The sequence below is a fragment of the Ochotona princeps genome, chromosome 30 (assembly GCF_030435755.1).
Source record: "Ochotona princeps isolate mOchPri1 chromosome 30, mOchPri1.hap1, whole genome shotgun sequence".
Lineage (NCBI taxonomy): Eukaryota > Metazoa > Chordata > Mammalia > Lagomorpha > Ochotonidae > Ochotona > Ochotona princeps.
This window is the reverse complement of record NC_080861.1, coordinates 4,819,422-4,845,824: the sequence shown is the minus strand read 5'-3', so window position 1 is coordinate 4,845,824 and position 26,403 is coordinate 4,819,422. Positions and strand designations below refer to the sequence as shown.

Here is a 26,403-nt window from a genome sequence, read left to right as displayed (position 1 = left end):
CTGTAACCGGAAACCTTCAACTACTTCACAAACATGGACTCAATGACAGACTGGCACGTAAGCACAAGATACGCAAATGACAAATGAAGAGCAGCTAGATCAGTGTATGTACACTCTTACTTGCACCTAGAATTTCGAAAGTAAGTCTTCCTTGAAAAGAAGGGACATGCTATAGGACTGAGATAAGAATGGGGTCATAGTTGGACTTTGAAAGAGGTCACAAATCAAAGAAGGAGCGTCAGACTGGCAGCAGAGGGCAAGGCCTGGCAGGGCTGGGCACGTGGGGCTGCAGCAAACCCTCCCAACGAGGCACCTGGACTCGCATTCACCAGCCATGAGAGATGAGAATGGAGAAACAGTATTTTCCAAGATTACCTTTTAAAAGAATAGCTTTCAACTGGATATCTATGATATAAAATCTATAGATTTTTAAAATGTTGGCTCATATCATTCAATTCAATTAGACCCTCAGGACTATTCCAGGAGTAGCAAATAGGATAATTATTGTATCTGTAAAAATGAAATATCCCAGCATTCTCAGCGGAGGCGGTCCACGGAGTTCCAGACCATCTCTGCAGGAAAATGCCATAGCTGTTCTTTAATAAGGCAGAAGAGAAGCAGAGAGAAAAGAGAGAGTTGAAATCTTATGCAACAAGTCCTGGGAGACAGAAGCTGAGAGGGAGAAGAGAGTGGGGCTGGAGGTCAGACTTGCATCCACTCTGGAGTCGGGGAGTATAGAGGTCAGCGCCCCAAAGAAGCCCCCTCCAGGGAGGGAAGAATGGGGCTCAGCCCCAGAGATGCCCGGAAAGGGCAGGTTAGAGGTCACTGTGGGAAGCCAGATTGAAGTCAAGTTGCCTGACATTGGACAAGCCAAGAGCCTCTTAGAACAACTCTTGTCTTTGTTTCCTTGTTTCATTTGGCAAGCCAGCTGTGATTTTATTTCAGAAGACAAAAGCAAGAACTGACATTGAAACTGGCATTGCTCAAGGAAGACAAATTTAAAAGATTAAGCAATGTCCTTAAATGTATCTCTTTGCCTCAATGATGAATAGAGCTCCCAATTTAAAGGTGTGAAAAAAAAAGACGCCCAGATATTCAGCGTACTTCCACTACCAGCAGGCTGTATGACAAGGGCCAGGTCAGTGTCCCACCCTGGCGGGCTCCTGCCATAAACAGGATGTTGGAACGGAGTACCCCTCTGGATCACAAACAGTGGCTCTTTGGATCTGAATATTTAGGCTTCATTTCCTTGCAAGTAAGAGAGAATATAACCCACGTGGCCTGGGAAGGGAATTTACTGTCTCACAAACTGAAAACTCCAAGGAGGAAATCAGATACAGAATCATCAGGGCCTCGAGACTTTTCCCAGTAACTCCTCTTCTTTATTTCTTAGTTCTGTCTTGCAGGTGTCAACACCCATCTTGGCATTCTTACCAGGGCAACATGCTGCCATAGTATGAGACCTGTGATCTGCTCAAGGCCAGCAGCATTGCTTCTAGCCTGTGTCTCCTAGGCAGCCTAAATAAAGCTCAATAGAAGACCTAGGTCCCAATCAAAACTCCCCTGGGCAGCTAGGGGAAGGCATCGTGATGCAAGGGCTCGAGTTACTGCTTGTAAGAGAGCGCTATTTACAGTCTTGCTTGTTCCAGCTCCTTTTATCTTCCTGCTAAAGCAGCTGGGAAGGCAGCAGATGCTGGCCTCAGTACATGGGTCCCTGCCACCCACATAGGAGACCTATCTGGGGCCCAGTCCCAGCTGTTGCAGGCATTTGGAAAGTGAACTAGCAGAGGCGAGAGTTCTATCTATTTCACACTCTTCCTTCTACTCTGTCACTCTGTTTTTCAAATAAATAAACAGATCTTTAAAAACAAAACCAAAGCCTCATCTTGGTGGCCAGAGGATATGAGTGGATTGACTGGCTTGGGCAACACGCTTCACATTAAAGTTGGAACATAGAATTATGCAACAAAACGCCCAAAGAATTGGTAACATAAGTTGAAAGGAGATCAAAACAAAACAATCCAAATATGACCTATGACTTCATTACATATGACACTGTGCACTGCACATACTTGCAAGCACCGGGACCCCATATGGGCGCCAGTTCATATCCTGGCTTCCCATCCAACTCCCTGCTTGTGGCCTGGGAAAGCAATCAAGCACAGCCCAAAGCCTTGGGAGCCTGCACCCACATGGGAGACCCGGAGAAGTTCCTGGATCCTGGCTTCAGATCAGCTCAGCTCTGGCCATTGCAGCCACTTAGGGAGTGAACCAGCAGACAGTAGGTATCACTTTTCCTCCTTATCTCTGGAAATCTGCTTTTCCAATAAAAATAAATTAATCTTTTTAAAAAATAATTTGTCTTGTAAAGCACACCCCTGCTAATAGCTTTTGGGCTGTGTGAGAGATGTCTCTTGTAAAGACGCAATGTGAGATGTGTTTTTAATCATCCACCTTTTTATTGGTATTTGGGTCAAATCCAGTCTTTAACGCATTAAGAAGATGCCAGTTTCTTCTTGTTGTTTTATTTTATATGTCACAAAACCTCCCTGTTTGAGATACTGAGAGAAAGAACAAATCCAAAGAAAACGTATCCCCAGTAACTGTTTTTGGAAGAAAGCTACTCTCATGCTGCCAATTGGAATGGTTACCTCCGGTTTTTCTCCACTCTGTAAGCGGCTGTGCAGACCTCCGGAAGATCAGCAGCTAAGCCTGAACCCAAACTCACTCATTAGCCAGCGAAACAAGATTCAAAGGCACAGAAGGTGCAGCGAGCAAATCAGACAGAAAATTAGCTAATTAGACTTCATAGTTCGGGAGAGCCAACAGGGTGGAATTTAAGATAGAGATGTTGAAATGAGCAGCCAGAACTCTCTGCTCACACTCCTCCTGCTGCCCTCATCCCTGGAGAAACTGTTCTCTGTGAAATGAGGGGACAGAAGGCTCCCAGGGCTGCTCTGTCTTTGCAAACGTGAAAAATGAAGCCACCAGGAAGGCAGGAACACACAGCCTCACGCTGGCAACCGTCAAATCTTTCCCTAGGTTTCTGGCTGTTTCTTTTGAAAAGTTTTGGGGTTACCTGATAGGCCACCTGGCAAAACTGGCAATTAAGTGGATCAGGAGCAGCAGGCAAGACTTCACGTGGAACTCTGTGTCACCTAAAACTTGGACAGCTCACAAAGGGAGAGAGATTGGGCCATGGTTTGAGGCCGGATCATTAAAGCTTGCAATGCACAGAGACACAGGAAGGCTATTCTACGGGTGATGTGTATTTCACTGCGGTAGAATTGAAATCATTGTTATCCCTACTGTTGTGGTCCAGGTTTGGGCTGAATATTTATTTCCTAAGTTCTTGCCTCTCATGCAAAAAAGCATTTTAAGTACAGGCACCGATATGGCTTAAGAAACTAGTGAGGTTTAGTTGGAGGGTCATGAATACAGACACACGTGGACCATGCTCAGGGAGCGTAAACCAGGAAGCGAAAGGACAAACGAGAGATCATTCACTTCTGTCCTTGGAGTCCATTTGCAGGAAGCAAGGAGCAAGTGGACACGCACCCACCGACAGCGTGCAAGAGATGAAGAGTCTGCAAAGAGAGCGACCCCCTCGCCAGCACAGGCTGTTAAGGGGAGTGATTATGCAACAATGCAACGCTGCCCCCATAAGGTCTCAGGGAATGCTGGGAACATGCCCTTTGACATGAAGATGGGCAAGAAGGCAGAGGAGGTGTGGCTTGTAAGCTCATGACCCTAAATGAGTTGCCTGCCTAGACAATGTCACTACCAGCCCAACTCAACACGCGGACTGCCTTCCTGATGCACAAGCAATATACCAGTGCCTTACATCTTAGTGATGCTTACCGTGCAAATTTGACTAGCTTTTTCGTATTTAGTCCAACTGTACCATTTATTTTGTGCAAGTTATTTCACAATTGGATTTTTTTTAAAGATTTATTTTATTTTTTATTGGAAAGGCAGATATACAGAGAGGAGGAGAGACAGAGAAGAAGATCTTCCATCTCATAATTCACTCTCCAAGTGCCCACAGTGGCCAGAGCTGAGCCAATCCAAAGCCAGGAGCCTGGAGCCTCTTCCAGGTCTCCCACGTGGGTGCAGGGTCCCAAGGCTTTGGACTGTCCTCAACTGCTTTCCCAGGCCACAAGCAGGGAGCTGGATGGGAAGCAGGGTCGCCAGGACATAAACCAGCACCTATATGCGATCCCGGTGCGTTCAAGGCGAGGACTTTAGCTGCTAGGCTACTGTGCTGGGCCCTTGCAATTTTGTTTTCATGGCATCCTGTCTTCTGTACAAAATTCAGGAGGAAATCTAACATTTGCAAAATAGGGTATAAGTTAGTGTGGGCAAAGCTTACCTCATGGGAGAAAAAAAGTTATTTCATCTTGTATAAGTCCACCTCTCATGCCCAAGCTAATGAGAAAAAAAAATTTTTTAATCTCAGAAACACCCATTTTCTTCAGAACGCGTTGTTGTTGGTTTAAAACGTGCTGGTATGTCCACCGTAAGCATCAACAGAGCGGGTGACTGGCCTAGCAGTTGGGATGGCCACGCCCACACCAGAGTGCCTGCACTCAACTTCCAGCTCTGGCTTTGGACCCGACCTTCCCGTGAGCATGCTCCATAGGAGCCAGCAGGGGCTGGTGCAAGGAGTCGGGGTCCATGTTGCCCAGCTGGGAAACAACCATCATTTTCTTCCTTTCTTTCTTTTCTAACTTAGGATACAGCGAATTCAGTACTTTCACACAGTATACGGCTGTAGTTTATAAACCAACACAACCAGCCTTACCAGGAGGTTCAATTCATCTCTAACGCTATAGCACTCTCTCCATATTTCTCCTTCTTCCCACATTCACGCCAACAGATGCCTGCTGACCCAGCACGCCAGGCGAGTGCCGTAGTACTGCCCTCAGCCACCTAAGTGCTCAGTACACACACGTACGGTGTCAGGAACACTTAGAGAGTTCATGCGTTATAGACGCTTACTCCTGGAAGCCTCTTTACCACTCACTTCAGAAGTGGTTCATACACCAGTTTCCACAACCAAAACAAATCCCACATTGGACACCTAACCTCTTAACGTGCCACTTCATTGCTGGGAAGCTGCACAGCCAACCTCCCTTGTCAGCCATGCTGACGTCATTGTTCACTCCCAAGAAGCTTCAAACGTCATCTGTAACTGAAGGTTCAGAGAGGACGACCAGTGTTACCGGCTTGCGAGGAAGTCAAGCCATGCAGCTGATACCCAGAAACTCCGAGTTCTAAAGATGACGAGCCAGAAAACAATATGAATGTCACGTAGGCTAAGCAACCTTCACTATGTCCACCACTCGAGAGGAGCTAACATCCAAGCCAGCCACGCTTTGGAACCACCGCTCTCCATGTCACCCAGAGAGAACTCGGCATCCCTTCCCTCCCTCAGGGCCACCCGATTAGCTGCTGCCAGAGTAGCAAGGCATCCGGAGGGAACATGACCTCGCTGCACACAGAGCCAGTCCACAGGGAGAACAGATAAAACAGAGGCACTTGGTACTGCGCACTGCCCCCCTGCCCTCAGTCGCATCCATTTAGGAGGAGTCCTAGAGAGCGGAGATGTGGGGGAAGAGCCTCCAGTTACCGGCCCTGGACCACAGGGCCTCTTCGGTCAGTTCTTGCACCTGTGCGAGGCCGGGCCTCGGTGCCCTCAGCAAGGCTGTTCCTGGGCCCTTCGTGGTGCAGAAGCCTCCTGAGGCCCCTGGCTGGGGGGTCTCCACGGCAGACCTCAGGGAGCCACACACACAGAGCAGCAAAGGCTGGTGCTGTGAGCAGACAGCAGACCTCGGGACAGCACCTGCTCAGGGGCCCAGCTGACCGTGGACTTCAAGCGAGGCTGCAGCCCTACTCAGCCACTCTGCTGCAGGGCTCTGAGGGGGCTCCAGAACATGATTCAGCCCAGGAATTCCACCCTCTACCTAGCAGCCAGTCACACAAGTGTAGCCACAACCGTGTTGAAGAGACGCCGTGGGTAGGGTGGGGAGGAGAGGGGATAATCTGAGAAAATCAGTGGGAGCCCATAATGACTGAATCACTGGCCCGGGCTTGCCCATGCTGGGCTCAACAGTGATTTCAGATTAATTACTTCTAAGGGCTCGGAGCCATCTGGCCATCTTCAGCGCCTCTGGGTGGTCGTTTGTTGCTCCTGTGAGGTACTCTCTCCTTTCGTGTTGCTCCAAACAACTGTCTCTGTAATTCCTCCTTTCTCTTCTGCAAATACTTTTTATGGATGAGCTGCTACGCTGAGAACTATCCTAGAGGGAATATGTGTGCTAGAAAGAACACACATCTCCATATTGGACACTAAATAACACAGTCTCTGAGCTGCCTCCCAGCCCACTCTGCCAGGAGGAAATATACAAGTTTTGTCAAGAACCACCCTCGGCACTGCCCAGCCAGGAGCAAGCTTTCATCCTGGATTCCCAAGGGAAGATGACTTAACCCACCCAAGACACCCTGCCCCATCCATTAGAAAGAGAAGCACTGGCTACAAATAAGCCACACACACACACGCGCGCGCGCACACACACACACACACACAGCTGAACCTGAGGCTCTGGCAGTGCCTTGGAGCTAAAAGCACCAAGAGCTGTGAGGAGGATTTCCCAAGTCCCCTGGGATGTGCCCACTGGGGATGGCTAATGTGTCCTCTCCCCTCTCACCCTGACTCCATGGCCATTCCCAGGAGACTCGACCGCAAAATGCACTGCTACCAACCACAAAGTGTTTTCTCTCTCACGGAGCTCACACCAACCTAGCAGCAGCAACAATGCTTAGAAACACGATACATTAGGAGGAGCCGCTGCAAGGAAGCGCTTGGCACAGCATAACTGGAAATGCATGAAGTCTTTTAAAGAATCGCTCACAAAGGCGATATTAGACACAATCACATAAGCAAAGGCAAACAGATCTATTGGTGATTCACAGAAAGGGAAAACCGAAAGCTTTGCTTGCTCAAGAGGCAGGCTACGCAGGTGTCCTGAGTGTTGTCCAGGCCGTGGGCCCATGAAAGCTCTGATCACCAGCCCATGAGACGGCGTCTCACCCTTCACAGCTACACCTGCCTCGCCCATTGAGGCCCACACCCACTTGCATGTTGCGGAAGAAGCTCCCTTGACCGTCCGAGCCTGTGCTGATTCTCTGCCCCGTCACAGAATGAGCCATATTTGGACTTTATTACCAACTTCCCAATACAATCTTATATCGCCTTCATAAGAATGAGAGCGCAATCTTACATAGGCATGTGTGCATGGAGCAGATCCCAGCCACTCAAAGAATGACCCTCCTTGGGCCCCCATGCAAAGAATCCGTCAGTCTCCGGGAGACCAATGCTGGGGGCCTCCGAGCAAAAGGAGCCCTCGCACGGTTCCCAGAGGCCGGACTCCGTTCCAACAGAGCATGCCGGAGAACCTCTAAACCGAGTCTTCCAAAGAGCCAGTGTGTTTGCACCCCAACCACGGCATGCTCAGGGGAGCCTCCCCGACAGGCCCGCAAACCAGCAGAGCTTTTCTCCCTCAGCCAAGGAGCACCGCTCCCCCCTTCCCAATGTACCTGACCCTTCCGTTGAGGCTCAGATCCACTCGCAGGTCCCGAAGAAGCCTTCCTTGACCGCACAAACCTTTGCCAACTCGCCTCTTTCACCAAAACTTCTTGAGGAGCCTTGAGCGTGCCACAGTTGCAGCGTTAATCAGGCACTGTCCATGTCTCCGAAATTACCACTTTCGTTGTTGTTTTCCTACCAAAAAGAATTTGAAGATCTCACTACAAGTCACATGTACAGAGAAGAGGAGAGACAGAGAGGAAGATCTTCTGTCCGATGATTCACTCCCCGAGTGGACGCAATGGCCGGAGCTGAGCTGATCCTAAGCCAGGAGCCAGGAGTTTCTTCCACGTCTCCCCCATGGGTGCAGGGTCCCAAGGTTTTGGGCCATCCTCAACTGCTTTCCCAGGCCACAAGCAGGGAGCTGGATGGGAAGCAGAACCGCCAGGATTATAACCAGTGCCCATATGGGGTCCTGGTGTGTGCAAGGCAAGGACTTTAGCTGCTAGGCTACTGCGCCAGGCCCAGTTTCCAGGTTTTTAAATACTACAATAATGGCTATGTTGATGTGCTATGCTGCTGTCTGATCTTACCCTGGCAAAACCTTCTAGAAGGCCATGAGTTAGGAGAACCTCCCCAGGAGGTTAACTTGACTACCTGTTAACTTCTTCAGGCTCTCGCCTCCTGTTCCTGACTCACCCACTTGCATGCGTCTTCCACTCCTCTTTTTCATCCTTCAGCACAACCGTCTCTTTGTCCCAGGGGTTCCTGCCTGTGTTTCAGCCTCAGCTCTCCTTTGTGGCCAGATTTCGATCCGTTTACATTAGATGTGGCATTAGCCAGTTCTGGCTGTAGCTCTAATGATAACTTGGCTCACCTGGCCTCCAGCGCCTCTCAGCAGCTCTCCGCCGCCCCCTACTGTCAGATCCTTCAACTGCCTTAACTCCAGTGCAGTTGGAGGAATTTGGCATGCCTGGTGTCTTCACCAGATGTGAGAACTGTTTGCAAATTTACCTATTGTTTCTTTAGCACTTACTTGCCTATGTCACGTTCAGCCACATGTAATCAACTAGCACTCCCTTAGTTAGACACTAAAAGATCTAAAATTCTCTTGAAAGTCAGCTTTAAATATTAAAACATACATATTAAGCACAGAGATCTACATATAAATATCAAAACATGCATATTAAACACAGAGATCTACACATAAATATCAAAACATACATATTAAACACAGAGATCTACATAACACAAGATACAGAACGTTCAGCATGAGGAACCTTCAAAAGTTCGTGGAGATGCATATTAAGAAAAAAACCTTTGAATTAGTTTATTTTGAATTAGTTTATTTTTATCTGAAAGGCAGATTTGCAGAGAGAAGGAGAGACAGAGAAAGATCTTCCACGCACTGGTTCTCTCCCCAAGTGGCCGCCAACAGTTGGAGCTGAGCCGAACCCAAGCTGGAATCCAGGAGCTTCTTCCAGATCTCCCTCATGGGTGCAGAGGCCCAAAGACTTAACCCACCCTTCTCTGGTTCCCCAATCCATGAGCAGGGAGCCAGATCAGAAGTGGAACTAACATGGGATGCCAGCCCTACTGGGGGAGGATTAGCCTGTTGAGCCACTGAAGTAAACTTGTGTTTTGAACCAACTTTCTCATGACTCTTTGGAAGAACCCTCGTCTAGGGAGCATCCAACACTGGGCAGGTCATTTTACTCTGATGTTCCGATTCCTCAGCCACGATCACAAAGCTTAGCTCAGATGGCATGAAACACCAGTTCTCCAAGATCGGTGTCTATGAAATTACTCACAGAGCATAGCAGAAATTAAAACTGGGAGGGGGATTTCTCCTACAGATCCTATTTGTTTTCAGCCAGAACCAGATTATCTAAATGCAAATGACCCACAGGAAATTAGCACATTTGCCACCCTCAGTCGGAATCTCCGTGTGCTGAGGTGCACAGCAGAGACGCTGGCTGACACGGATCTGGGGCACACGCAAGCTTTGGGGACAAGTGTCTTGCATAAGCACAAGGATCACGAGCAATCTCTACTGGCTGAGCCCAAAATACAACCAACTGCAGCATCTGACGTAAGTTAATAGCCCCTACTCTCCTCTGTAATGAGCGCTGGCCCCTGTGGCTCTTGGCACGGCTCTTGGCACCCAAGAGCCAAGCACTGCTAGTTACAGTACACGACAGCACTGTGCTTTTCCAGCACTGTAAAACTAAGATGTTTATTTACGTAGACAAAGGAAGACTTCTCAGAACCATATGGGCACTCTAATAGTGTTTTTTTTTAATTAATTAATTAATTTTATTATTCCATGATAATAGTTCCATAGGTTCCGGAAAAACAGAAGATGGACCAAGTCCTGGGCTTCTGCCACCCACATGGGAGTCCCTGACCTCGACCTGGTCCAGCCCTAGCCACTGCCTGTTCCCCGGTGAGGCTGGAACTATGGTTGCACTTAGAGCAGCACCAAGAGGGGAGCTCTGCTTGCAGGGCCAGCACTAGGCAGGGTGCGGGACCAAGTCGGCCACAGCAGCCAGAAGAGGTAGAGGAGACATCTTGGAGAACCACTCACGTGCCCTGGATCTAGTTAGACATCCGCAGGTCCTGCCCTCATCTCTCCTCACCTCACTCTCTCCTCTCCACCCTCTTCTTTCACCATTAAAAGTGAAGCCACTGTGAAGGACATTTACAGAGCTGTTAGTATGTACCATGCGCTCTGTGACATGCTGTTTACTCTCACACCAAGCATCCTAAGAGGAACATCTAATAGTATCCCCAATGCACAAATAAAAGTCCACAGGACTCAGAGAAGTTAGTTAACTGGCCTAAAACTGTTGGTCTTCCTAATTGTATTTTAGTGAGAGAGAAGTCCTTTGAAAGTGGCAAGCCCAGTTTGCCGTAAAGTAAGGCAAGATTCATCGCGTGTTACATAGCAAGCATCAGCTATCATTTCTTTTGAAAGGCAGCCAAGGCGGGGATGGTGCCCTGCTTAATGAAGGCTTGGAGGGAATTCATTTTCTTTTAAAGTAGAATGTAATCGAGAGCCCTTTGATGTTTCTGTGGACACCTGCTGCATAGCAACCTTCAACAATATCAGACAGAAGGCACAAGATCCCTCCACGTGGATGATTCCCCGGCATGTGCAAAAATGACCCGTGTGTGGCTTATTCCTCTGCCGTTCTGACTCTAGAGACAAGGCCTATCTTCCTCTCTATGGAGCTGGGTCACTTAGAGTTGGTAAGAGACAACAGAAACATGCCCCATATCATTTACATAGATGTTGACAATCCATAGGCCAAATGTCATGCAACATTTAAACCCGTGGATTTTTGAAACTCTTTAGCATATACAATGCCATAATCAGGATGCATGGTTAAATGCCAGAGGAAAAAAAAGCTAATAGTAATATTAGAAATCATGTACTAGGCTGGTGTCTCAGTTTCAATTCTAACAGGTACAGACAGAAGACTCAAGAACTCCGTGGCGACTGGTTTGGGAGGCGGCCCCAGCAGGTGCTCATAGGAGGGGGGTTGTAAAACTGGAAAAGGGAACAGGCCGACAAGAGCTGCTTTCCCATCCAAGTCACCGCTGCAGCAAAGCACACTTCATCCCTCTGGGACCAGCTGGGCCAAGTCGGAGGCCCCACGGCCCCAAGGTCTCCCAGGAGAGACCGGCAATCCAGGGCATGAAAAGCGACTTCCATCCGTCTTTGTCTGAGCGCTGCTCCCACGGGCCGTTCATTCTCCAACCTTTCCAGGTTGCCTTGAAAAACCTTTGCTCAGCAAGCCTCAGGAAGTGACAGGTGGAATCAGGCCTGAGTGGGCTACTGTGGAAAAGACAGTCGTAGGGTCGCCTGTGCCTGAGTACCCTAGAACGTGGAGCCTGAAGACGAACATTTGTGAGTATTTTGTCTCCAGGAAAGAGAGAGAAGTTGGCTGGCTGGGGCATTTCCACACGGCCCATCACCTGGGAACAGGTGCAGCACTGAACTCATACGGCAGTCTCAGGAGGGCAGGTGGGCAGCTCCGTCTCAGACCAACCTGGTTCACCAACAACTTAGCCTTTGGCCTCTGGCTCTCATTGGCAAAGGGCGTCTGCCGTGGTGACTCAACTCCCAACACATACATTTTCTGCACGTGGGACATCAGATAGGCTTGTGGCCTCTTACATGTCAAAAGCATGGAGGGGAGTGGCATGAGGCATCCACCGTGGGCAGGAGGCAAGGGGACCCTGGGGAGCTTCCTGTGTGTAGCTGACAGAGCCCATCCCTGTATGGTTACCGAGGTGACTGTCAGGCTAGAAAAAGTGGCCAAAGTCCTTGGGCATAGCCAAGGCCCAGGGAGTTTGAGGTGCTGCCTAAGAAATGCCTGGTGCACACTTCTTCCAGTTTTTATTTAGTGAATATTTATACCTACCAACAAAAAACCACAACCACATCAAAAAACATAATTATTTTAAAAATGTTGTTGAAAAAACAATGGTGAAGATCCAGCCAAATTTTATTTCTTCCAATATCCTCTGATGCAGATTTGAAATGTTCCAGGATCCTAACGATTCTGAAATTCACAGAATTTATATTCTATAAAAACTAATTTTAGGGCCCGGCGGCATGGCCTAGCAGCTAAAAGTCCTCGCCTTGAAAGCCCTGGGATCCCATATGGGCGCCGGTTCTAATCCTGGCAGCTCCACTTCCCATCCAGCTCCCTGCTTGTGGCCTGGGAAGGCAGTTGAGGACGGCCCGATGCATTGGGACCCTGCACCCATGTGGGAGACCTGGAGGAGGTTCCAGGTTCCCAGCTTCAGATCGGCGCACACTGGCCATTGCAGCTCACTTGGGGAGTGAATCATCGGACGGAAGATCTTCCTCTCTGTCTCTCCTCCTCTGTGTATATCTGGCTGTAATAAAATGAATAAATCTTTAAAAAAAACTAATTTTAAAATAAAACCTTAAAAGTCTGTGGAAAAGCTAGGATGAATAAAATTAAGCATGTAAGAAAGGAGATGTAAGGGTGTGTGTGTGTGTGTGTGTGTGTGTACCCCATAGCTCTGATCTGAAATCAGCGATGCACTGTCGTGCTTGAGGGATCCTTACAGAAAGCATCTCGCCAAATTCTGAGCCCTAAACACCTGACATGCCTCACCAACGTGAGAAAAACTAAACCACAGGGGGCACCTGGATTTGAACCAGGGACCTCTTGATCTGCAGTCAAATGCTCTACCACTGAGCTATACCCCCACAGCAACCATAAACTCCACATAAATATTTATTCCACTTTTTATGACCTACGTCACATCTCATAAATCTTTTGGATTTAAATCCACCTGCAGGTTGCTTCTGGCTATGTGACCTGCTGCTTTTCCCGAAGTCCATGTGCTTCCCTCCTCCTAGCTCCAATGCAGATGCTAAATCCTCGGTCTGACTTCCTGGCCTCTAACAGTATCCACCAACGGCCCAGAGGCATCTCTCTCTGCACCGTGACACATGCTTTAAACATCAGGGGGTCACCAACATGTACACAACTTGGCAGTTGTCACTGGGTGCCCGCAAATGGACCCCAGAAGCTCATGTTCAACCCTGAAATGACAGGACACACTCGTGCACGTAGTGTGTATGGTACATGCTCCCATCAGATGCTCATGTAGGACCAACTACCTCATTGTGCAATCAAAAATCAGAAACAAAGGCAAGAAAAATCTCCCCCCAAAAAACCTCCCTGGGTATCCTAAAGTTCAAGCTTCACCTTTGAACACGTGTGATTGTTAGACCTTGGATTGCAAGCTGGGGGGTCCTTAACCTTGCCTATCTCCAGGTCTGAGCAGCAAAGCCCAGGCCTTTGAGTGGCCAGTTCAGGTTTACCCCATCCATGGGCTCTGTATCAAGACTTTAGCACTTGACTTTCCCAAGGACACTGCAGACTTTGGGCACAATCTCCCACATTGCTGGATTTTTTTCCTAGCCTCCAAGCATATTTAGCACCTTGACAACACTGTTCTCTGGGATTCTTCCCCAAACGTTTAACACTAGGAGATATTTAACACACCCAAGAGTCTGTGCAATGAGTTTAAGTCCTAAACTGGCCCTTCCTGGTTTCCCAGGCACGAGCCAATTACTAAGCATCTCTGGGTCTCCATTTCCTAATGTAAAATAGGAATGTTGGTAGTGACTTGTAAAATGTTGATGAGAGATGGAGAAGGGTTATGAACAGCCTAGACAGGGCCTGCCGTACACCAGCAACACAAAGGAATTCCCTATGATGCTGTCAGTTACGAGCCACTGAAGGCCATAGGATGTGTTCATCTAAAGAAAAGAGAAACACACAGGGGGCACCTGGATTTGAACCAGGGACCTCTTGATCTGCAGTCAAATGCTCTACCCCTGAGCTATACCCCCATGCAGTGAAATGAGCTTGTTTTTATTGTATATCTATCTCTCCACGTTCTGGCCCAACAAACCTCCAGTGACTCAGGGGAGCTATAATTAGATGGAAGCTGCCTGGAAAGAGGGCATTACAAGCAAAGTGTTGATAATCAAAAGGGACAGAACCCTGGCAAAATAGCAGCAGACAGGCTCCAGGGTGAATTGTGTCCCCTCGTCACCCCCCAAAGGAAAATTTATGGGTTGACATCCTCTTCCTCAGAGCCCTAACCCAGTGGTGCTGTGCGGCAGACCCGCACGGAGAGAGCAGGGACAGACAGTGCAGACATGGAGAGCAGCCCTGCTGACATTGACCTGGCAGCCTCCAGCACTGTGGGGAAACACATCCACGCAGTGTTTAGATGGAATGACCCTGGCAAAGTGCCGTCCACCCAGCAGCAGAGGGCACTGTGAGGGCGAAAGACGAAGAGCTGAGAAATCAGAGGAAAACTGACCTGCAGCCACCACCTCACCATCTCCAAACAGTCAAGCATTCATTTGTTGATGAGTATCAGATGGTACCAACAGCAGCCCGGATCACACGCTAGACTCTGTGTGTCTATGACCCAGACAAGGAATGTGCATAGTTCGTATTTCATCTGACCCTCTGGCTCCAGCAGTAGGAGCAGGCCCCTCACCTGCCTGTCAAAGTCACTGAATGATCAACCAGCCAAGTCACTTTTCTAGGTGGCCAGACTTTTCCTCCCTTAAAGGATGGTTCTCAGGGATGACCCATAGATGGCGCTACGTGGCTACCAAAATGAAGCTAAAACCGTTTCTGTAAATACAGAACCAGAGAAAATACATAAGAAACTGTAGTGTGCCCATAACCCCGTGTCAATGTTATCAACAAGTGGCCAGTCTTGTCTATATTCCACCTGTGGGACAGTTTTCAACCAAATCCCAGACATACCATCATGTCATCTATAAATACAAAAGGTTAACAGTAAGATGAGTACCTTGGCTGGGACACAATTACGTTTGTTTTTTTAATCTATATTATTTTTTTTAAATTGATGATGCCACCAGGTTTATTTTAATAAATTATTCATTTCATATGTTTATCAAAATGAGAGCAGCAAGAGGAAACCAGAATGTGTGGGAAAATTTTGAAATATCTACGAAAAAGGAAGCAATAGTATAATTCTTCAGATATATTATTCACAGATGCATATCAAAATTATTTATAGATGGGTCAGTGCTGTAACATAGCAGGTGAGGCTGTCCATATGGGAACTGGGAAGAGTCCCAGCTGCTCCACTTCCAATGCAGCTGTCAGCCAACGCACTTGGGAAAGCAGCAGCAGACGGTCTGGGCACGTGGGCCCCCACACTCACGGGGAGGCCTGGATGAAGCTCTGACAGCCGGGAATGAACCAACACACGGGAGATGTGTCTCTCTCACTTCTGCCTCTCTGCCTCTTTGTAACTGTGCTTTGCAGATAAAGAAACATTTTTAAACTTGCTTATAGAATGATGGATATAATCTGAAAGGGAGGGGGAGAGGGAGAAATTGTTTGATCTTGTACCAGCTATTGCATCCCTACATGCCCATGGCAGCTGATGCTGTGCCGGGTCCAAGCCTGGAGCCAGGGGTCCACCCAGATCCCCTACATGCATGGTAGTAACTCCAGCACTTCCGTCATCACCCCCTGCCTCGCAGGGTGGACATTAGCAGGAATTTGGATGGGAAGTGAAGCAGTCAGAACTTGAACTTGGCCCTCCAATATGCGATGCAGGAGTCTGTAGCGGTATTTGCCATTGCACGAAGGCATCCACCCTCATCAACAGGTGCTTAAGCTTTATTGAAAGTACACTAAAGAGAAAATGAGAAAAAAAATAAAGCAGCCTCCAACAGTAACCTCAGAACTCAAAATTCCCAGTCTTCTCGACCTCCTAGTGCCCCTCATCTCTCATTCACAAAGATGGAAGAAATGGCCTTTGGGGTTAGTATCTGACAGCTGCCAAGACAGAAGCAAAGAGCGTGATGTGCCATGTGCCACTAAACCATCCTTGCCTACCTGTGAATGCAGGTCTCATCCGTGGAAGACCCCAGAAGCCATTCCTTCCCTGCGAAACATGCCCTCACCACTCCTGGGGGAGCGGCCGACCCCACACGGCTGAGGGGCTTCAAGATGGCGGCTGGCCGCGTGCCAGGAGGCGGGACTTGTCCCGCCAGTAGGCAGGCAGGAAGTCACAAGGATAGGCTAATTCTCCCTCGCTGCGATTGCTGGCCTATCAGATAGCGTCCCGTGGACCACGGGCAGAAGTGATTGGTGGAAGAACTTTATATAAGCAGCTCGCTTTCGGCAATAAACTCTCCTTTTGGTTCGTCTCTCTCCCTTTTGGTGCGCGACATTCTGGTGGCCCTGATGGGGGGAATACAGAAACGAGAAGAAATGTGGGAAGGAGGGTGGCGGAAAACGGGACGAAGGGTGGCGGAAGAAGCGGGTAGGAAAGCTTAGATGGGGACAGGAGCAGCCGAGGAAGGTTTTAAACACAGCCGCTTTTGCCAGTTTTTCCCGGACCTCCAAGAGTATGACAGCATTTTTAGTGTCGCTGCTGCTGAGCGGCGGCGACACACTCCCACTCCAATAAGTCCCCAGACCTCCTTCCCCAGGCACTGCCCCGGGCTGCCCCCTAGCTTGTCCCAACCCTGGCATTCCCTGCCTTCCCTACATATTTCTTTTTTAAATGAGCAACTACTCTAGCACACTGGTCTAGTTAACACAAATTTGGCTTTAACCAGGCCAAAGTGTCTCCCCGCTCTTGGTTGCTTTTCTCCCAGCACTGTAACATTTACCCAGGTACAAGGCAACCTAGGCAGTTACCTACAGCTGGAAAGTTTAATTCACGAAAGATGTACTTAAATGAGGCAAGCCATACTCCACTCCATTCTCAGACTCTTAAATCAGAACACAGCCGTGTTTCTGGCTTCCTCTCTTTTGTGGAACACTCTCCACCCCCCAAGCCTGGCTTCTCTCACCTCCACCTCCTGTACATCCTTGGGCTTATCCATGAAGGTCCTAACATGAAAGCCTTTTCACTTTATTTAGGTAGCATACAGTTGTTTTTGCATCACGTGTCTTTATCATTCTTAAAGAAGGACAGTAAGAAGCAAGTCAATGGAAGAATTCTATTCCAAATCTAAGTAAAACGATGAGTTCTGGTTATGAAAGGTCTGCGTGGGAGTCTTGCAGGTATGTGCCCAGTGGCTATGCCTTTGCTGGGCATGCTCACCTCCCAGAGAGGACCAGCTGGGGTACAGCCCAGCCCTGCATGCTATTGTATGTGCTGGGAGACAGGAGGTCCTGGCTCAAACCCCTGGGGCCCTGTCATCCAAAGGGGAGTCCCAGACAGAGTTCCAGACCCTGGCTTTAGTCTTGCCCACTCCTGACTGCTGTGGGCCTTTGAGGAGAACATTAGTGGATAAAAGATCTCTGTTTTTCATAAATAAATAGGAAACATAAACATTTTTATAGTCCTAACTTCCCATCCCGTGTATTCTGCCTAGTTAACTCAGCTGAGCTCATGTGTTCACCTGGAAGCAGGGATTGGCAAGAGCAGCTTGTGTGTGGGTGAAGCTGAAAACCTGCAGGTCAGAGCCTCAACCCTGTTGCTATGGCTGGGGGACCCGGGACAAGTCACAAGCCATTCTGAGCCTGAGCTTCTCTCTGCACTGCGGGCAAGACCAGATCTACTGACCCACCTACCACAATAGCAATAGATGTGGCAAAAGAGAAGCATAAAAGTGCATTTCCATCCATAAATCATTACACATACTCATGAAGTTGGGTAGCATGGTCCCAAGGTTGCAAGCAGTCAGTCAGGTGTCAAGCAAATGTGAGTGTGAAATTAGATGATATGTGATCCTGGGTGGATGGCTTCCCATCCCCAATCCTAAGTTCCAGCAACCATAAAGTTAAAGTCTTAGAGTCCACCTCTATGGGCTAAAGTCACATGCATGCTGAGTCCCAGGATGGCGTGACCGCAGCCATCTTGGGTGGGACTGCCATATCACCCTTTGGGAGACCCTGGGAATAACCATTCCAACCCCTAGGAGATGCACCAGCTCTGAACACAACCCAGAGCCTTTACTCCTGTGTCCTGGCACTCATCCCTGACCTTTCCAGCTGGTCCATGCAGCCCAGTGTGACTGTGCGGGGCCCCAGAGGCCCCAGAACATCCATGGGGGATGGCCAGGTCAGACTGTACTTCAGCTCTGAAGCAGAGGCAAACACCCTGGGATGAAGGCCAGGGAATTTGCATGCTTGCCCCTGGGGCTTCTCATTGTCCACCAGGCACAGCAAACAGAGGCATCCAGGTGTGGCTTAGGAAAAATTATGCCCCTTGTGGTGACTCACCGGTTCCCTAGCAACACATCACCTGCGCATTGCCCCACCCACACCCAGGTATGACTGGAGCAGCCTGGGCCTGGCAGGGGCTTTCCACCCTGGGTGGTCGGCTGCCTCCCTTCTCAAGTACAATGGCTTGAGCATCCACCCTGGAGCCATCCTGGTGGCTGTCCCCATGACTAGGGGAACAACAGAAGAGAACTAACATAGACCTGGGCTGCTTCTGTAAGGTGTGACAGGGTACACGGTGGAAAATTAGGACCCTCACAAAGAAAAACTTGCAACACAGGTGTGAGTACCACTCCAAACACCACCAGGGTGCTGAGAGACCCAGAAACCGGCTTGTGATTGCTTTGTGGTGTTTCTAACAGCCATGGAATGAAGAAGGATTTCTTAACAACTCTCCTGTAAACAAAGTGATGGCTTCTCCTTAGCTGCCAACATCCTTAGCCACAACTGGGACTTTTGCCATTGACGCAAAGCTTGCATGACAGGCTGTTTGTGGAATATGTAGACAGAGAGAGCCACCCGCCTGGCACAAGGAGAAGAAGGATGGAAAGGTAGACCTGCAGGTTTTCAGGCATAAGACGCCTCTTTCCAGAGGAAACCCCGGACTGTCCCAAATCCCCCTGAACCAAAGATCCCACCAGTTAAAAAAAAAAAAAAAAGAAGAAGAAAGAAAGAAATGACAAGGCACAGAGGTCAATACATGATTAGGCAAGGAAAGAGGAACCTCCACGGTAAAGATAGTTTCCCTGGAGGTCATGTCCATGTGTGAGTGCTCCTGGAACCCTACATGCCACACCATGCCTCACCAGACCTCGAGAAAGTAAAATGTGTGCCTCTCACGTGCTTCCAGTACAAGGGAGCCGGAAGCCCTCAGTGATCACAGATGAAATATGACATGGGGAAAACGCGCCTAGACTTCTGTTCCACCTTTTAAATCCCACGTGTTTAAAGTGTTGCAGAAGCAAAGACAAAACACAAAGAGAGCAGCACGCCGTCTTTGTTGGGTGGAAGTGTGTGTGTTTTGGATCCACTGCGTGTTGACCAGATGTCTCCCCGGTTACCACGAAAGAAAATCCTCTGGTGCGGATGGGATTCTGTCCCTTGCAAATTTGGGTGTCAAGATCTTCACCCTCCAGTCCTTACAATGTGATCCCACTAAGAACAGGGTCTGTGCAGAACACTCAAGATGTCACCAGGGTGATGTCCAATCCCAGATGACCGGTGTCCATCTTAAAAGGGGAGATCTGACTACAGAGATGTGCAGAGCGCAGGCAATGAAGACACAGAGATGGGGCTCACAACCAAGCAGAGGGGTGTGGGGCAGACCCTTGGCTCATGCAGAGACCTGCTCCCCTCAGGGGACACCCGAGCCGAGTCCCTCCAAGGGTTAGCCTGGCATAGCCCTGGCTCTGCCTGTGGGCAACGGGGGACAAAGCCAGCAGATGGGAGGTCTCTGCCTTTCAAATAAATGAAGTAAATAAAGAAGTACATAATTTTAAGAAAATGAATGATTCTGCTAAAATATTCAAAATGGTTTTTCAAGATTTATTTTATTTCTTTCAAAGGCAGGTTTATAGATAACAGAGACAAAAACAAAGGTTTTCAATCTGCTGGTTCACTGTCCAAATGGCCACAACAGCTGGAGCTGTACCCATCCGAAGCCAGGAGCCTGGAGCTTGGACAAGAGTTGAATAATTCAATTCCAATGAAAATTCTCAGACAATACAGCTCTACAAGTGGATGCCCTGACACCGTCTGCGCTGGAATTCTGAAATCACTTATTCAATAGTGAGGAATTCTGCAAGCTCAGTGTTAAACCATTGGTCGCTTGTTACTGTAGGGCTATCTACACCCCAGAAATCAGTGATCATCACTATTGAAGCAATCATCATCATTATTGAATTTGAGTCATTGGTTAAACATTCACCAATGACAAAAACCTGAGACTCTGAGCGTTCAGTTGGCACACTCTATCAAACAGGCATGAAACAATAATCCCTTTCAGATTAGCAGAGATTCTCCCAATGAGTTCAGCACAACTTGAGTGACCAGTCTGATAAAGTATGAATTAGAGAAACGGCAGGATAATCACACTTGTTACTACAGAAGCAGAATTACAAAGCAGCAAGTTAGCAGAGAGAAGCCTCTGGTGTGCATTTTAAAGCCTGTGGCGTATATTAACAAGAGAAAGTGGGTTTTTTTCTTCCCCTCCGCCCAACCCACAAAAAGATGTAAGGATGGCTTAAAAGGAGAAAATCCTCTACTATAATCTCTCACCTTAACACTGATGCCCTCATCTCGTGATAAAACAGAAAAGTCATGAATCTGAGTCATATGTTTAAAAAAAATAAAGAAGGGGAACTCCTAAAATATCAAATTAAGGGTTTCTTGGGGTTGGCACTGTAGTATAGAGAGCTAATCCTTTGTCTGCCGTGCCAGCATGCGATGTGGGTGCCAGTTTGTATCCCAGCTGCTCCACTTTCGGTCCAGCTCCCCACTTAAGGACTAGGAAAGCAGCGGAGGATGGTTCAAGCCTCCAGGACCCTGCACCGACGTGGGAGGCTCAGAGGAACCTCTTGGCTCTGGTTTTGGTTTTTGCTCAGCTCCAGCCCTCGCAGCCATTTGGGGAGTGAAACAGTAGATGGCAAATCTCTGTGTTTCCTCCTCTCTGTAAAATCTGCTTTCAAATAAAATAAATAGATTTTTAAAAAGAAACTCCTAACATGTCTATCATAGAGGGGGTTTCTTTAACCTAATGAGTAATCCTCTTTCATACCGTCTTGTCCCCCCACTGAGAAGAAGCCAAGAACAGGCCACACTGACAGCTTCCTGCACAACCACCCACCAGGGACTCAGTCACTTTCACACTTCTGTACAGTGTGCACAGGGGCTCTTCACACTTTACACAGCACGGGAAAGAGACAACCTGCATGACATAACACGACTTGTTGCAAAATACAGCGTGGGCAAAGGTACTGGCACCATTCTCAGGGCCGTAATTTCAAGCCAGGATCTGTCTTGAAGCAAGCCTTGAAGGCAGGAGAGACAACAATTTGCAAAGTAAGAGCCAAGAGCTGGGAAAGCAGTTTCCCTTTTTCCTCCATAACAGGCTCACAGGTGAAGCCACCACCAGGTCCACACTCAGTAGAGATCCCTGGACTCTCCCCAGGGCGTCCCAGCCACCAGCAGCCAGCACAGGGTCGCTAGATCCTCAGCGGGGCACAGGGGACTGCTTTCAGACCCACATGCCCTCCAGCACTGCTCAGAATGCAGTCCAGGGCTTGCCGCAGGCCAGTTGGCTGCTACTGGTCACTATCAACGAAAATAAGCCTCTACCTGCAGCAACGGCATCCCATATGGACTCCAGTTTGAGCCTCCGGCTGTTCCACTACTAATCCAGCTCCCTGTTGGTGCGCCTGGGAAAGCAGCAGATGGTCCAAAGTACCTGTGCCTCTGACAACCATGTGGAAGACCCAAACAGAGCTCTAGATGCCTGGCTTGAGCCTGGCCTAACCTGGGCCATTGCGGTCATCTGGGAAGTGAATCAGTACATGGAAGATCTCTCTCTCTGTTTCTCTTTGTGTCTCTGTAACTGTCTTTCAAATAAATAAATGAGCCAATATTTTTTTTGAGCCAATATTTTTAAAAAGATAACTAAAGAAGTGGAGGATAGGCAAATAAAACCTGTCTAGCAACTGACATAGTCATACCATGTCTGTTGAATCTAAAAAAAAAAAAATCTTTTTTTGATTGGAGCTTTTACTTGCGTATCTTTTCTCAGTTTGATTTTTCTACTAACATATTCTTAAATGGATTGAAGATTGTAAAACAAAGCAAGCAGAAAGAAAAAAAGGAAAAGAAAAGAAAAAAGGCTAGTTCTTTAGTTATCAAGCTTTCAGAATTCTCGGTATGGTCAGGCCCCACCCTGCACCTACACCTATTACATCAGCACCTTCCAGACAGCCCAAGGCAGTGTGTGTGTAAATCCAGACTGTTCCACGGTGTAAACAAGTGGGAGATTTGCTCTTCAAGTGTGTCTGTGAATCAGAGTATGGGCACCACCCCCCCTCCACCCAGCAGATGTCTTGAACCATAATTCTCATTTCAACAGAGGAGTTGTATCGACTTTGAGGAACAGTTTGCAGACACTGAGGTCTTTCTGCAGAAGTGGGTCGAGCCTCGCTCTCACGAGCATTGATCTTGCCACAGGGTCTTCCTGCTCAGTTGTCTTTCCCACTTCTGTCCCAATGGCATCTCCTAACCCAAATCTAGCCTCCAGCGACCAAGGTAAAGCCCGAACTCCTCATGCTGGGGATGCTTGCCACCTGCCTGCCTTGTTCCCTCCATGCTGTCTCCTTCTGGTCACTCCAGTCTCCTTCCCCTTCCCCAACATGTGCATATCACACATGCTTACACATCCTGCAGCACACACACGCACACACACACACGCACGCACACACACACACACTCCACACATCACTGTGCCTCAGCCCATTTCCCACCCTTTGCCTGGAACTCAGCCCTCCCTCAGGCCCTAGGGGACTCCAGGGAAGAGGAAACCATCCACAGATCCCCTTTCCCCGCTTCTAGATTCAGCTCCAAAACCTCCTATACCGCAACCGCCCCCCCCACCCCCAAAAGCCTGGCGTTTCCTCCTGAAGCTCCCACAGCTCCTCCCAGCAATTCAGCCACCCTTGTAAGTACAGTGTGGAGATTATCGCTTCCATGGCTGCCTGGCTCAAGGATCTGAGCTCTTAAGGGTGGGACCTTGGTCTCATGCTCACGGACTACCTCTGGTGTCCCACACCTGCTTTTCAGCAAAAGGAATCATGAACTTTCTCAAGGTCATTGGTCAGGGTTCTGACCAGGTCCCACTCTCTCCCCACAACTTCATCACTGACTCTTGACAAGGATGCCCTCACCCCACCCTAAGGATGCATCATCAGCTAACCCCATGCAGGGAACATTGGGTCAGTGCTACCTTGAGAGCACCAGGATGAAGACAGGTGCTCTACAACCCTGGACCACCAGTGAAGAGTTTTAAAACAGTCACAATCCAAAGGGAACGTGGGGGGATGGCATTTTTTACATTCCCAGCAAAGCTCAGAAGAGTCAAGAATTCCTGCAGAATCTTACACACCACAGCCCCAGGGTGATACTCTAAATATAGACCATTCACATTATTCATTGGGTTTATGATCTATAAATGCACCCTGGACTCTGAATTAGCAAATGCGCCACCCTTACTCCTAGGGAAAATACAAGCTTGGGCTGCAGTGAGTCTCTGGGCACAGTTTCGTCATCGCTGGGGAGGGGGGAGTTGAGAGACTGCTGTTTAGATGAAAAGATTTGCCTCTGTTCTTGGTGTGCCGGGAGCTTTCCTTTCCTTTTAAAACACTGAGAGTTTGCTGAGGGTGGGGGTGGACATCAAAGGTTCTGTTTTATCTATTAAGATGGCTAGCTCACCTTTATTGAAGTGGAGAACTACACTGGGAGGTTTTGTAATGTCAATCCAGTGTGCTCCTGTTAGAGGGTACACGCATGACCTAATCTGTTTTGCTTTCTGCTTAGTCACTTTGCTGATGCAGTGATGGGGGGGGGGGGTGTTGTCTAATGCTTTTACTTTTTTCCTGGTCGCCCTTTATCAGCTTGGACTTCAAAGTCATGCTCTCTTTAGCTGAGAGAGCTTATTGAAGACCACAATTACTTGTTGCATATGTCTTTGATAGAACCTGCTGAGTAAATACACAGAGTCCTGGCCACAGGTGTTAGGCAATTCAAATGTTTTTCTACTGTGCACTTGCCCACAGATGACTGTGAAAGCTCTAGAAAGGCTGACTTGGGAAGACCAATAGATGTTACTAAGTAACAATTTCCACAAGTGTGGAGTAGAGAGGCTTGACAGACACAGAGCTGCACACTGCCATCCAGAAGATGGATGCCAATCATGTTCTTGGCAGCTGGGTGCTGCTGTGTCAAGTGAGAATACTTTGACTATGGGGGCTGGGTCATTGAGAGATTGCAAAGCAAGAATGCCTAGCTGGGGTGGTGACAATGATTGTTTACAAACCCAACAGGGAAGTGTAGCAATAGCTCATTAATGTCTTTGATTGCACTGACCCTTCCTGACGCCAAGATAATACCAGGAAGATGGCGGAAGCCTGAACTTCTCCCAATACTCTTTATTTATTTAAATCTGTTTTACCCACTTGATTGGAAATTCTGCTATCCCAACCTAGACAGAAGATTTAATTATCTCCTAAGATAGGGGGAAAGTCTTGACACCGAACCCGTTTCAATCACAATCTACAGACTGTGGAAGGTCAAGCAGTGCCATCCCAAGTCCTGATAGAGGAGACCACAGCCTGCTGGTGAAACACGATTCTCCTCACGCACAGGGAAGTGGGGGCTGACCTGCAGAGTAGTCCTTCTCAAGGTCAGGGAGAGCCGGATGTGGGAATTCAGCAGCTGCCCCGACCCAGTGCACCTCACCGCAGGGTCAGAGCTGGACTGGCCTAGTGCGTCACAAAATGTCAGCTGAGTGAGGGTCGCCCAGGAGTTTCAGGGGCTTGACCCAGCAGTTCTGAGACACTGCATTTCTTACAGGCCCCTAAGGACTGCTGCTGTCCCAGCAGCCACATCGTGCCTGCAGCCAGGGTCACTCAATCTGAGGGTACAGAACCAGAGAGAGGCTGGGAATATGCAGACTGCCGTCCACTCCACCTGCAAAATTTCAGGCTCAGTTGCTCTATGTCAGGATCTAACAATTTGCATCTTCGACAAGTTTTCGAGTGACACTACCAGGCGTCGGGATAAGCTGTGAGGTTGCTCGTCCAGGCAAGCAGATCAGACTCATCATCTTTGGACACCAGTGCCTTTCCTCATGCTGGCAAGAAACTTAGATAAAAAATAAACCAAAGGCTTTAATGATGGGGCTCCGAGCGCTAGGAATAGCTCTCTATTCATTTGACACAATAGCAACAAAGGAAATCAGCAATCCAGATTTATAGCAATTAAATGATGCAGTGCACCACAATAGCATCTTCCCCCCTTCTAAGTGCTTTTGGCCAATAGGAAGACTTGAGCACTCTTCTGGGGGAATCTGTTAACTTCCAGTTCATGGGGTAGAATCCCCACCTGAGGCAGGCAGCACTGGGTGCTAGGAGCTCCAGGGATCCAGTGCTGTTGCCAGCTCCTCAGCTGACTGTGTGACCCTTGGAAAGCTCCTTAACCTCTCTGGGTCTTCTTTCCTCATTCGTTCAGTAAGGACATCACTCCGTTCTGTTGGGGTTGTGAAGAGGATTCAATGGCTCATCTATGCAAAGTGCCTGGCGTATCAAGGACACTACACATTTCCTTTAACCTTTTTAAGTAACTGCAGTAAAAATCAAAGGGAAAATAACCCATCGACACAATATCCTCACCTACTGGGGGATGCTACTGGCAGACAACACGTTTTGCCTTGTTTTACTTTGTTTCATTTTACCTCTTTTAAGAAGAGATTCGCTCTTGGCAGCTACTCACCCAGCAGAAAGGAGAGCTCTGACCCTACTGTGTCGCTCAGCTGATTCACCACCCATGCAGACTCTGGACAACTCCACTTGCACAACAAAGCAGGGATCCATTTCCACCACTCTTTTTCAAAAAAAAATTTTTTTCAATTTGATTTTACACATTGCTTACGTAGCTGAGAGGGACGCAGGCCTGTATGGACCTCTGCTCAGGACGGAGAGGGCGGGAATGTGGAGCGAGGAGGGTGAGATGTTCTGGATCTTTTTCTTTTTTCATTTTGTTTCCTCCTGTGTCCATGGGAGGAGGGGAAAAGGGTCCCCTCTTTGATATCAATCAATATCAGCACCCCAGGGATGGAGGCAGTCATCTGATGTCACCTCGGAGACCCCAAGGTGACAAAGAATGTCCCAAGGGTGCTGCTTGGATGGTCTTGAAAGTTTTGAGACATTGTCAACTTTGTTGCACAAGGTTGAGAAAATCTTTCTAAGGTCTGTTGGCTGACCAGGTCCA

The 26,403-nt window shown here is 48.4% G+C and overlaps 2 non-coding genes across 2 annotated transcripts; both read right to left on the bottom strand.

The window, feature by feature from the left end:
- Window positions 1-12,767: 12,767 nt before the first annotated feature.
- On the bottom strand, window positions 12,768-12,839 carry TRNAC-GCA (transfer RNA cysteine (anticodon GCA)). The gene has a single exon. It is a non-coding gene; the product is annotated as a tRNA-Cys (tRNA).
- Window positions 12,840-13,922: 1,083 nt separating this feature from the next.
- TRNAC-GCA (transfer RNA cysteine (anticodon GCA)) lies at window positions 13,923-13,994 on the bottom strand. The gene has a single exon. It is a non-coding gene; the product is annotated as a tRNA-Cys (tRNA).
- Between the last annotated feature and the right edge of the window lie 12,409 nt (window positions 13,995-26,403).